General features: G+C 40.1%; 1 protein-coding gene across 13 annotated transcripts in view; it reads left to right on the top strand.

The window, feature by feature from the left end:
- Positions 1 to 13156, top strand: part of GABRB2 (gamma-aminobutyric acid type A receptor subunit beta2) — a 163571-nt gene that overhangs the window by 21912 nt on the left and 128503 nt on the right. The window lies entirely within an intron of this gene.

Below are 13156 nucleotides of genomic sequence, written 5' to 3' on the forward strand. Positions count from 1 at the left end.
TTGCCTTCCAATATGCTGTCCATGTATTTTAAGTGAGGTGGAGTAGTGGTGCTGTTTGCCATGTCACCTCTGTATGCCTCTGACAGATTTTTAAACAAATGGCTGTGTTATAAATATGACTTCTCTTTCATGGTCATGTGCCATTATTACTGATTCTGGAAAATTTTCCCCTCCTTCAGCATTTATGTTACAGGGTTTAACAATAACCTTTTTTTTTTTCCTTTGTGAAGATATTTTTTGCTAATTCACATCTGGAATTTGCATAGATATTTATTCATGAAGGTAAGAACAGTTGCCATGTTGCTTCTGTCTCGGAAGTCTTCAGCAGCAGAAAAGAATTGCTATGTTGGGCTGTTTTCCCTCATGTTTTCTAAATATAACTCAACAGCAGTCTGGTTTCTGAAGCCATCTGCATTAATATGTCTAGATAAAATATCACATTAGTCATTTATAAGTGAGCAGAACTTGGCAGAAATGAAAATAGTTCTTCATAAAGAAGGACCCTTTTAAGCAGAGTTCTTAATGTGCTAAAGAGTAGAGTTTTGTGAGACTAGTGATTTTTAGTTGTCTCCTCTTTATAGGCACCCAACTGTGGTGAAGTTTTCAGAGTGTTTAAGACTTGGTTTTCAAAGAGTGCTGATTATTCACCTTCCTCTGAGATTTTCACTTCCTCTGTTCTCAGCCCAAAGCATTTTTTTTGTAGGGTAAGGGCAATGATTCCTTTAAAGTCTTATTATGCACAGGGATGATGTGAACCAGAATAGCAGAAGGGGAGGAAGTTTTAAGAGAATAAATAAATGGAATACAGGTATACCAATGTTTCCCACGCACCAGCAATATCTATTTTCCATAATTATTGTTCTTATGAAGATAGTGTTTTGAGGTGACATGGATTAAATAAAATAACCGGTATTTCGTCTCAATAACATTGCTAGATTTCTGATCTTTTTCTTAATACTCGCTTTTTTTTGTCCTTTTTTTTTGGGAGGGTGGAGGGCTACTTTCATGCATTTGCTTGGAAAGAGATGTGATTATGATTTATCATTCTCACCATTCGGGCCTGCAAAGATATTCACAGAAGTGCAATTACTTAAACGTCGCATTCCTTCAGCTACCATCACTAAGATTTTATAGGTATTTTATTCAATATTCCTCTCTTTTAGTAGAAAAGGATTTGCAGTGTAATGACAGCATAGCAAAACTGAGGGGCTTCAGTTCTCCCAGGAATCCATCTGCCTGACATTGACACACTGTAAATCTTCTCTGTGATCTTTGCCCTGTCCTCCACCATTGCAATTACTACTCTGACTTTCTTCAAATTTTTGCATGGTGTTTGTTGTTGTTGTTGTTCACTTTTTTTTTGTCTGTCTTACCTATCTGTTCTGAGACAAGGTGTGACAAAGGCAGCAGGTGATTTTTGGACGAGCATTTTGTTGTTGTTACTTATGCGGTGGTGGTGGTGGTGGTGTCTTTTTTTTTTTTTTAATCCAATATATATATATATTTTTTTCTGGAAATAATTAATTTTAGTGTTTATAATAATTGGAAACAATTCCTTATGAACTTATGTTCTTTATAGTAAATAGTGTTGCTTACAAAAGCTGAAGGCTATGAATACCTTCCAACTTAGGTGTCTGTTGGCACTCAAGATATTTATCTGAAGGCTGTGCAGTCTGGATGCACGCAATCCTTTTGTTGTTGCTGTTGTTTTGTTTAAAAGTTATATTATCATTCAAGTGTCAAAGTGACAGCCATAACAGTCTCCAGACAGTATCTAAGATTTTTAGCTGTGTGTTTATCCCTGATATTGAATGTGGATTTGATTATTTTAAAAGATTTGAATTAACTTCTGCAGTGACTGCCATTAAGAAGTTATCACTTACCAGTGACATCCACACAGTGGTGGTAATGGAGCTAAAACTTCTGTATATTTGATAATAACCTCTTTAAAATGTCAGCGAATACCAGCTCCAGACAAATGCTGCCTTTTCAGTCTGACACTTCCAATGCACTCCTACAATGCATTGTTATCTATTCTGGGAAGGTCTGATAGCATTTTTATAACATACATGTAGTTTATATATTCCTCTGTTTTCTTCGTGCATCCCTATAAACTAGGAAATGGTGTGAAGTCCTGCTGTGTGGATTCCTGTTTGTATGAGTATGGACTCACAACTTGAAGACCTCAGCAACCATCTTTTTTTTTTTTTTTGAAGTGCAAAATAAGGAATTGTAAAAATAGCTTTAATATCAGGTATAAAGAAGTGAGGGTTTATTTCTGAGGTTGCTTTTGCGTCCCTTAACCTAGGCCCACAGGTGGGCTATGTGTAGAAGGCGTTCACTTTTAATGTTTTGGGATTGTTTTGTGCCTGCATGAAATCCATTGTTTCTCCTTCCCTCTTTCAACTTTGCCTTCTCTGATACACACTTCATGCCTTTCCTCTCGAAGGCTGTGGCCTAGAGAAAAAGGAAATAGGGCTAGAATACAGCACACAGACTTATGTACAGTTAAAATAATCTGTGGAGAGTGATCTTAGTGCATCATGTGTTGGAGTATTTGAACGCTGTACTGGGGTTCCTCTTAAAATACAACACTATAATAGTTTGAATAATTTGAATCCAAGAGCTGAACCCCGGTTTCCTTTAGCCATATTCTCGCTGTAAATCCTGTGTAGTATGAATGGCAAATTAAATGAGCGGTCTAGTTAAATTTAAATGTCTGGCTCTAGGCTGTCTGTATCACAGAGAGAATCAATAACATAATGCTTGTTTTGTTGCCTAGAAAAGTAGTGACAGTAGCACTCAGGTCAGAGACTACTGTGAGTTTTCTCTAGTCAGCGTCCACAGAAGAAGGGATGATGTACTAAGTACTACTAATACTTAATTATTTGTTAACTGTTTCTCCAGATACTGTTAAAACATTTTTCTTAACAGCTTTTTTAATTTTCTTTTTCCTTAATGCTTCCCAAACCTTTCATTACTGAACAAAAATAGTGAAACAACAGTGTAGGGTAAGAGCATTGAGAAAGGCTGAATAACACTTCTGTATTCCTCAGCTTATCTGGTGCTTTGAGAATTTTAACGGAGTACCTATTGATACCGCCTGTAACAAATGAAATGCAGCAGCGAAGACTCTGAACATCTGGAGTGCAAGCTAAGTATCTAGGTCAATAACTGAAAGTTAAGTTGTTGCTTCAAGATGGTACAGGATAGTACAAGTTAAGGATAGTGGTTGAGCCTTACTTCTGCAGGATTATCTCAGTCTCTGTTCAGTGATTTGATTTTTCTTTCAAGTTGCTGGGAGAACATAATTTTCAGCTTCAGCAGCTTTGCATGTGCATTTGCATCTTGTGACTAAAGTAATTTTATTGATGTTGTTATTAGTGCGCATCGGAAAGTATGGTAGCAACAGACTTTGTCACATGAGGGCAACCTGCCTTGAGAGACACATGCAATGAAGGATTATGTGCCTCTGTCTGAATACTACAGAGAAGAGTTTTTCCTTAAAATTTTCATAACGACATGAATGAGATGTTTAAATTCTTTACAGACATTTTCTTCAGTGCAATCTGATGTTATTCTCATGCCAATAGAGTACAAGAGAGTGGCATAGAAGACATGTATGTATCTTCAATGGAGTGCTTTATTATATAGGACTATCTTTTGATACCGATATTCTACGTTTGTACAGTTTTGGCAAATGCTGCCATCTTTTTAGAAGGCTGTTTGAGAGTTCGAACAATTTTTTTTTTTAATCAAGTAAATACAGGCAAAAGTCCAAGTGAATGTACCTGCCTGCAGTAGAATTTTTTCAGCTTTTCTACAAGTATGTCCAGAGGTGCATTGCTGTTATCTTAGTTTTATCCCCCCAACAGAAAATACAGCTGTGTTTGTAAAGTAATTCCACCTTGGATATTAAGGCACTTTCATTATCTTATATACGTATACAGACGTGCACACAAAGACGTGCACACACTCCATAAGTAGTCCCTTAGAGTCATCCCATTCTGATGGGAAATATATGGGTAAAAATAGACTTTTTTTGTTTTGTTTCAGAGGTAAATTATATCAAATTCTAATTTGAAAGACATACATGCTATACTTTGCTGTTTTGTGTATTAATATTCCATAGCATTTCCACTGAAATAAGGAATAGCAATAGCTGGAGTATATCCATATGCCATATGAGAACATACCTGAATATGTAGGAAGTAGTGCAGGAAATATGTCTGCAGTGGAGCTGTGTTCCACCTAACAACAAAATGATAGCTTATCTTTAAGCATTCATGAATCATTACAAAGAAGCCTCTCGGAAATGTGTGGTTTTGTTTTTTTTGTTTGTTTGTTTTTTGTTTTTTGGTCACGGTAAACGAGAAAAAAAAAAAAAGAATAACGCAAGCTAAAATTAGTAACCAGCTACTGGCCTGCTGAATTTTTTAGGGTGATATGCAGCTAACAAGTGATGTGATGACAGACAGCAGAAAAATTCTATTATTAGTCCACAGAAAGTCAAATCTCAAGGAAAATATTATTTGACCTGTGTATTGTGGAAACCTCACTATGACATACATAGCGTTTTCTCCAGAAGTGTTCTCACATTCAAACTCTTCTGGCACTTCAGAGTCATTAGCTAATTCCAAATCAATACTCCTGATATGTGGGTGTTTTTTTTTGTTTGTTTGTTTTTAAATCAATCTGTGTTGTAAGCCCCATGTTTTTAGGGACCAGTGTTTTCGTGACATCCCAGTGGCATGAGGTGGAGATGATTGGAATTGAGCTTCCCAGAAATTACTTCTCTCCTCTCAGGACTGAACTGCAGACTGAGAGTAGAGAGGAAAGACAGAAGCACTAGTGCCTTAAAATACATCATCTGAGAAGCTCATTTCTGGGGGGGGGGACACGATTCAAGCTTAACATCTGTAATGTGATTAATAATGACTGAAATTTCCAAGGACCTTAATTGTATGAAAAAGGAAGGTTAAAGAAAGCTTCAGCATTACAATAATGGCTTTTTGGATTTAGGGCATTTATAATTTTTCTGCACAATTTGTGTGGCTCATATAAGAACAGCAGACTGTAGTAATGAACAGTTATTCTAGACCACAGCTGTATGCCATAATCTACTTCTCAGCATTGGTGTCGACTAGTTCCATTGCATAAATAGTGTTTAGGCTAGAAAATTGTGTATCTTATTTCCGCAGTTTACTTTCATAATATCTCAACTGCAGTATCTTCCAAAAAATCAGAATGAAAAAAATGAGTCCAGGAACTAATAAATATTCATTTTAGAGCAGCAGCTCATCAGTCTTAAATGTTACTTAACTGGTGTTTAGTAGTCAGGAAAGTGATTTGTTTCTTTTTTTAATTCTAGTCTTACTTCTTATGCCAGTAAGTCAAATGAACAAGAACTAAAGAAGTGAATGAGGTTGAACATAATAGACTAAAATTAGTAACAGTACTTTCTTGCTGTGAGCAATATATAGTTGATTTATGGTGAGAGGCAGGAGACAGATCTCAGTTTTCAGTTTGCAATCGCTTTGCTGTAAATATTAATAATTATAGAACTGGTTTTATTGACCATATCATCTGTGGTATCTCAGTTCTCATGTTTTGTTTTACTTGCAAATGTTGGGATTGAGAGTTGTTGATTGTTGTTGTTGTTTGTTTTTATTTTTGTTTTTCTCCAACATGTTGAACGTGGAGGTCTTGTCAATTTGGGAAATCCTGCTTTTTTCCTCTCTGGCTGTATAGTTTGTTTATAAATTGGAGAGTATAGAGGAGGAATGAAAGTTCGTTTGTATTCTTTCCCTCCAGCAGGGTGTGAAGAATGCACAATTTGTGTGCACCCTAAGGCAAGTATCTGGTTCATCACTTGTTGCTACCCCTTAGCCAGCCTTTCTGACTTTTCTTCAAGGTTCTGTCTCCAGTGGATTTCTTCAGCTCTTCTACCTTTCTTGCATGGTCCTTGTGTAGGTGCCTGCTATCTGCCTACTCCTAAGGCCTTATATTTGCTTTCCTGCATCTTCACCATGTTTTACTCAGGGCTTCTCTCAGATGTCTACACAGGTAGATTGCTAAGGGTTTTCTGATAGGAAATGAGAGTTGCAATTTCACAAGCATGTGCAATTTCAAATTTCTTCTTACAAGCAGATTAGTTAGAAGCACCTTTGATGGGTAGGTATCTGTGTGTCAGAACTGCATCCCCTGAGGTCTTCTTTTATTTGCATGTATACCTGCCATGTTCTGAACTTTGTTACATAAACTGCATGTTGAGACAAAAGACAAAACTTAGTTTTGTATAATGTAAAATGTCTCTACTTTCTGTCGAGGGAAACAGTTATTTCTGGAGCATTCTATTTTACGTACAACTGCACACACTTCTGACCTGTGAGTTTGCATTTTAATTCAAATATACCACAGTTGGAATTTATCTGGCCAATGCTAAAAAGTGCAAAACAGCACTGAGGAATTAAGTCTGAAGAAGGAATTTGAGTGAGGAAGTGGGTACTTATTTTAGAAGATACAGACAGATATTTAACTGAGGGCTGTGACCTGAGAGAAAGAGGACAAACAGCTGGCATATGAGAAGTCAGCCAAAACTGAGGGTTTCGTGCAGTGGAGAAATTCAGCTGTAATTGAGAAGAGCAGCATTTGTGGTGTTTGAGTTGAAAGTCTTTGTGAAGATGCAGTTCTGTCAGCTTTGATTTGTAAGCACAATTAAATATGTTGGATTGATTTTTTTCAACCGAGTTTTTGAGGTGGAGACCATTCTTCAGCTATGTGTTTGACCAGTGCTAAACTTTAATCTATTGTCAGAGCTTTGGGGCAATAATCATAGGCAGTAACGTTTGTGCAATTATTACTGTCAGACTAAGAATCTGAGACAAATGGTCTTCAGAAGGAGGCTTAACTGTTTATCTGTGTTGATAGAACAGTTAATTACAGGCAGATTTGTTTTTCAGAGCTATCATTATACATTGCAATTTAGTTTGTAAGTTTAAGATGTTTAAATCCGCACAGAAACATTTAAATGCAGAAGGGTCAGTAATAGCAGCAGGAACACAGAGCTATTAGATGATTAGAAGCTAGGAGGTAATGAATGCAAGTCACCTTGCTGTTTGTTTCCCCGTGACTATGTGGAAGTGAGTGGATCTGTACAGGAAGACATTTCAGGAGATAGGAAACAAAAGAAGGGAAACTGAATCATAGAATCATTTAGGTTGGAAAAGACCTGTAAGATCATCAGGTTCATTCATCAACCTAATGCTACCAAGTCCATCACTAAAATGTCCCAAAGTGCCACATCCATGTGTCTCCTAAATACCTCCAGGGGTGGCAATGCCACCACCTCCCTGAGCAGCCTGTTCCAATGCCTAACCGCCCTTTTATGAAGAAATTCTTCTTGGTATCCAATCTAAATCTGCCTTGTGCAATTTGAGGCTGTTTCCTCAAGTTCTATCACTTCTTGTCTGAGAAGAGATCAACACACCTCACTGTGGCCTCCTATCAGGCAGTTGTAGAGAGCAATGAAGTCTCCCCTCAGTCTCCTTTTGTCCAGACTGAACAGCCCCACCTCCCTCAGCTGCTCCTCATAGGTCTTGTTTTCTAGTCCCTGTGCCAGCCTTGTTGCTCTTCTCTGAAGGCATTCCAGCACGTCAGTGTCCTTCTTGTGATGAGGAGCCTAAAACAGAACACAGTATTTGAGGTGTGGACTCAACAGTGCCACATACAGAAGTACAGTCGCTTCCCTAGGTCCTGCTGGCCACACTTCTGATAGAAGCTAGTGTGGTGGTTTTACTCGGGTGGGTGGCCGAGCTCCACCACAACTGCTCTCTCACTCCCCCTCCTCAAAGAGGAACAGGGAGAAAATACGATGAAAAGGGCTCAAGGGTTGAGATAAGGACGAGGAGATCGCACAGTAATTATCGTGACGGGCAAAACAGACTCAGAGTAGGTAGATAGTAAGATATTACCTATTACTAACGAGCTAGAGAAGTGAGAAACAAAGGAAAGAAACCAAAAGCACCTTCCCCCTCATCCACCCTCTTCCACCTCCTCCCCCCCGAGCGGCACAGGGGAATGGGGGTTATGGTCAGTCTATAGCACTTCGCTGCCGCTGCTTCTTCTCGGTCACTCTCGTCCCCTGTGCTGTGGGGTCCCTCCCACGGGATGCAGTCCTTACTGAACTGATCTGGCGTGGGCTGCCCACAGGCAGCAGCTCTTCAAGAACTGCTCCAGATATGGGTCCGTATCACAGGGTCCATCCCTCAGGAGCAAACTGCTCCAACCTGGATCCCCCACGGGCAGCAGCTCCTGCCAGGTCACCTGCTCCTGCATGGTCTCCTCTCCAGAGGCTACAGGTCTGGCCCGGAATCTGCTCTGGCAGGGGTCTTCCACAGGTTGCAGTCTCCGTCAGTGCAGGTCCACCTGCTCCACCGTGGTCTCCTCCACGGGCTGCAGTGTGGAACCCTGCTCCACCGCGGTACTCCATGGGCTGCAGGGGGACAGCCTGCTTCACCATGGTCCTCACCACAGGCCGCAGGGGACTTCTGCTCTGGTGCCTGGAGCACCTCTTCCCCCTCCTTCTTCACCGACCTTGGCGCCTGCAAGGCTGTTCCTCACTCCTCTCACTCTCCCAGCTGCTGTGTGGCGCAGCGTTTTTTTTTCCTTGTCTTAAATATGCTCTCACAGAGGCGCAAAACAACATCACTTATTGGCTCAGCTCTGGTCAGCAGTGGGGCCCTTACCAAACATGGGGCAGCTTCTAGATCCTTCTCACAGAAGCCACCCCTATGGCCCCATGCTACCAAAACCTTGCCACGTAAACCCACTACAGCTAGGATGACATCGACCTCCTTGGCCACCTGGGCACACTATTCAGCTGGCTGTTGACCAGCACCCTCAGATCCTCTTCTGCTGGGCAGCTTTCCAGCCACTCTTCCCCCATCCTTCTGCATGAGATTGTCATGGCCCAAGCATAGCATGCAGCATTTAACCTTGTTGAACGTCTTGTGAATGGATGCGGCCTATGAATCTAGCCTGTTCAGATCCTTCTGCAGAGCCTTCCTCCCCTGAAGTAAATCCAGGTTGCTGCCCAACCTGGTGTCATCTGCAAGTTTAGTGAGGGTGCACTTGATCTCCTTATCAGAATTGTTGATAAAAAAAATATTAATCAAAAACTGGCCCTAATACTGAGCCCTGGGGATCGCTTATGACTGGCTGCCAGCCAGATTTAGCTCCACTCACAATGATGGTTTGGGCCTGGCCATCCAGTCAGCTTTTTATCCACTGAACAATACATCCATCCAATCCATGAGCAGCCAGTTTCTCCAGGAGGATACTGTGGGAGATAGTATCAAATACTTGGCTAAAGCCCAAGTAAACAACATCCACAGTATTTCCCCTGTCACAGAATCACAGAATGTTTGAGGTTGGAAGGGACCTCTGAAGATCATCTAGTCCAACCCACTGCCAAGCAATATCACCTAAAGCACATTGTGCAGGGTGCTAAGCATGTCATCTCGTCATAGAAGATCAGGTTAGCCAAGCAGGACGTGCCTTTTGTAAACCTATGCTGACTGAACAAGAAAAAGAAAGATGGAGTCCTTTGGAAAAGGGATAAAAAATAATTATGAAAAAAGAGGATAATATTTTTTCACAGTTCCTGAGGTAGGGAAAGAATGCAACTTACTGTTAACTTTGTGTTGCAACATTTGATACTGTCGTGGCACCAACCAAAAGAAATCTATGAACTAAATGAAATCTATGATTTGTGATATATCCATGTCTGTCTACCATTTTTAAGTTTTAATAATATGATAGGTTTACATTTCATAATTTTTTTCTTATGCGGTGTAATAATATTTCCTTGCATATTCCACAGCTGAGTAGTTTGGCAGTGTTACCTTTGGTCTTTCTGTACTTGCTGAGAAAGTAATGCATTTTTGTGCAGTGTGTTGTATTCCTCTCACTGTGTAACCTTCTCCCATGTCAAATATTCACAGAATCACCTAGGTTGGAAGAGACCTCCAAGATCACCGAGTCCAACCTCTGACCTAACACTAACAAGTCCTCCACTAAACCATATCACTAAGCTCTACATCTAAATGTCTTTTAAAGACCTCTGGGGATGGTGACTCAACCACTTCCCTGGGCAGCCCATTCCAGTGCCTAACAACCCTTTCAGTAAAGAAGTTCTTCCTAATATCCAACCTAAACCTCCCCTGGCGTAACTTCAGCCCATTCCTCCTCGTCCTGTCACCAGGCACGTGGGAGAATAGACCAACCCCTACCTCGCTACAGCTTCCTTTAAGAAACATGTAGAGTGTGATAAGGTCACCCTGAGCCTCCTCTTCTCCAGGCTGAACAGACCCAGCTCCCTCAGCCGCTCCTCGTAAGACTTGTTCTCCAGACCCCTCACCAGCTTCGCTGCCCTTCTCTGGACTCTCTCGAGCACCTCCATGTCCTTCTTGTAGCGAGGGGCCCAAAACTGAACACAGTACTCGAGGTGCGGCCTCACCAGAGCCAAGTACAGGGAGACAGTCACCTCCCTAGCCCTGCTGGCCACATTGTTATGCAAGCCAGGATGCTGTTGGCCTTCTTGGCCACCTGAGCACACTGCTGGCTCATATTCAGCTGACTATCAACCAATACTCCCAGGTCCTTCTCTGCCAGGCAGCTTTCCAGCCACTCATCTCCCAGCCTGTAGCGCTGCTTGGGGTTGTTGTGCCCCAAGTGCAGAACCCAGCACTTGGCCTTGTCAGGCAGAGAAAGTCAGTGCTTGTCTGGTGGAACATTTGTTACAAAATTTAGAGAAATCAGTATGCTTCTTCCATGCTTTTGGAGGTATTAAGATTCATTGAATAGCAATATTTGCAATCCAAAGCCCCAGATAAAAGTAATAAACAATTTTTCACCTTAGTAGTAATAAAGATGCATTTTGCTTTTACTTGCCTTTCTGCATTACCCTCCCTTCCTCACACAGTTAAGAGGGTGACAAAATCAAGATACTTCACCTACATCACAGAGAAGGTTCTATGGTAAAAATAATTACAGTTGGAAAAATACGGTTTATTCCAATTTTAAAGAAGAGTAGTTTCTGTAGTAAATGCTGTAAAATGGCTTGTAAGAGGTCTTGTGGGCAGAAATAGATTCAGGAAGACAAATGTCCTGTCAAGCCAAAGCAATACCCATTAGCCACACAGGAATGATCAGGATGGACAAGTCTGGGACCTCAAGAGTAACTTCTGCACCATTTTGAAAGGTTTTTGTTTTCTTTGAGGTGCATATGCTGGGTGCTTTGATTAATTTCCCAGCACATTTGCAGTTGTGCTGTGGTAAAATTTATGCAAATGGTGAGTCTTTCTGTTTCAAGGCAGTATCTCTGTTAGCATCTGGTTCTGTAAAGAACAGTAACATACCATTCTGAGAGACTTGCATCTTCCTGCAAGACCCCTATTATAAGGAAGCTTTAATTGAAAGATTGCTACTTCAACAGTAAGAGAATTTTTTATCACTGGTTTTCTACAAATACTTGGTTGTAGATTTGCGTCCAGAAATTTTGTTTGTGCATTACTCTAGAAAGAACTGATTTTTGAAGATTTTAAGGATATTGCTGGAAGTAATTTTCCATTTTATGAATTACTGGTGACACAGAAGGGCACTTATTAAATCTACCTGCACATGTTCTCAGTGGCCAAATTATCATTTAATAGCTGTGTGCTTAATTTGACACCTGAACTAAAGCAGAAAGAATCTGAACAGTACTTTTGCCCTCTGAAAAATGTATCTAGATTGTGATGGGAGTTTGGGAAAGTGATCAGAAATGATCAAAGAAAAGAGGGGAAATACCTACGGTTTCAGAGCAATGTTAGTAGAAGGCAGATGCTTGAATTGATGGTACTGCAACTTGGTATTAAGGCATGATAATGAGTCAGAATAGACCCTTGCCGTATGCTTGCAAGTTAATTGGCATAGAGTTTAAGATTAAATCGGACTACTTATGACTACGTAAACATGGTCACCAATTTCATTTTAAGTGTCCTTATCTGGTTTTTATCTCTTGTTTTCTTTAACATTTGGCAATGTGCAAGTTCATACCTGTGAAGCATATGACAATACCTTATTAATAGGTAATACCATGCTTCAAAATGAACACAGTTGTCATCGTTGCTTCTCTTCCTTTCTTGACCATCACATAGTGTAATATCGTGAGATTTTTCTGTAATGTATCAGTAATGTCACTTGAACATTTGCAGCAGGAACGGGCTTTAAGTTCTTACTAAGTGCTTTGGATTTTTAAAAATGCAAGAGAAAGAAGAAAGGGGGGGGGGGGAAGGTTCTTTTTTTTTCGGGGGGGGGGGAAATGAGCAAGTAAAAAATATTGTCATTAATGTTCTCTTCTTGTTAGAAGAAATATGTGAAAGAAAATAATTCCACTAAGCTTTGCCTTAGCTGCAGTCACATGCAACTAGTAGCATTTTATAGGTTTCTGAACAAAAGAATTTTCTAAAAAGTATTCTCTTTTTCTCTCCAGTAGTATTAATGCATTGAATATCAGCAAAGGTTAGCATTTGTTTGGGTATAATATGCACAATGAATTGAATTTAAAGAAAAAAAAAAAAACCTGCAAGAACAAGTGCACTTGATATATAGATTATGATCTGAAACATCTGAAATGGTTTTGTAATAACTCTACAACAGTGCTTTATTCTTTAACAACCCTTTCAGTTCGTGCTGGCCAGCTGGGATGATCTGATGGGGAGAACGGAAAAATAGAGAACAGTGGAATCATCAGGGCAAAGGGGTACAATGAATGATACCCCAATCATTCCCATATTCTCACAGGTTTTTTTCGTTGTACTGAACTGTAATACAGTTGTTTAGTTGATTTAATTTCTTCTGTTTTATTCCATTATTCTCCAAAATACCAAGGTCCCAGAACCTACCAAGATACTAGGCAGATTGAAAAAAAACAAAACCAAAAACCAAAACAAACCAGCACATGTGGACTGTGGATACCTCTGTATTGTACCACGTATGTTTTTGGTTTGTAGGATCACCTTTAATGAGGTGAGGCTACATTTTGTCTTGCTTAAAGCAATGTGAGATTTTAGGCAGTGTATCAAAGGATGATAAAATATGTTGTCTGCTTGTT

This window comes from Anser anser (assembly GCF_964211835.1).
Source record: "Anser anser genome assembly, chromosome: 14".
Taxonomy (NCBI): Eukaryota; Metazoa; Chordata; class Aves; order Anseriformes; family Anatidae; genus Anser; species Anser anser.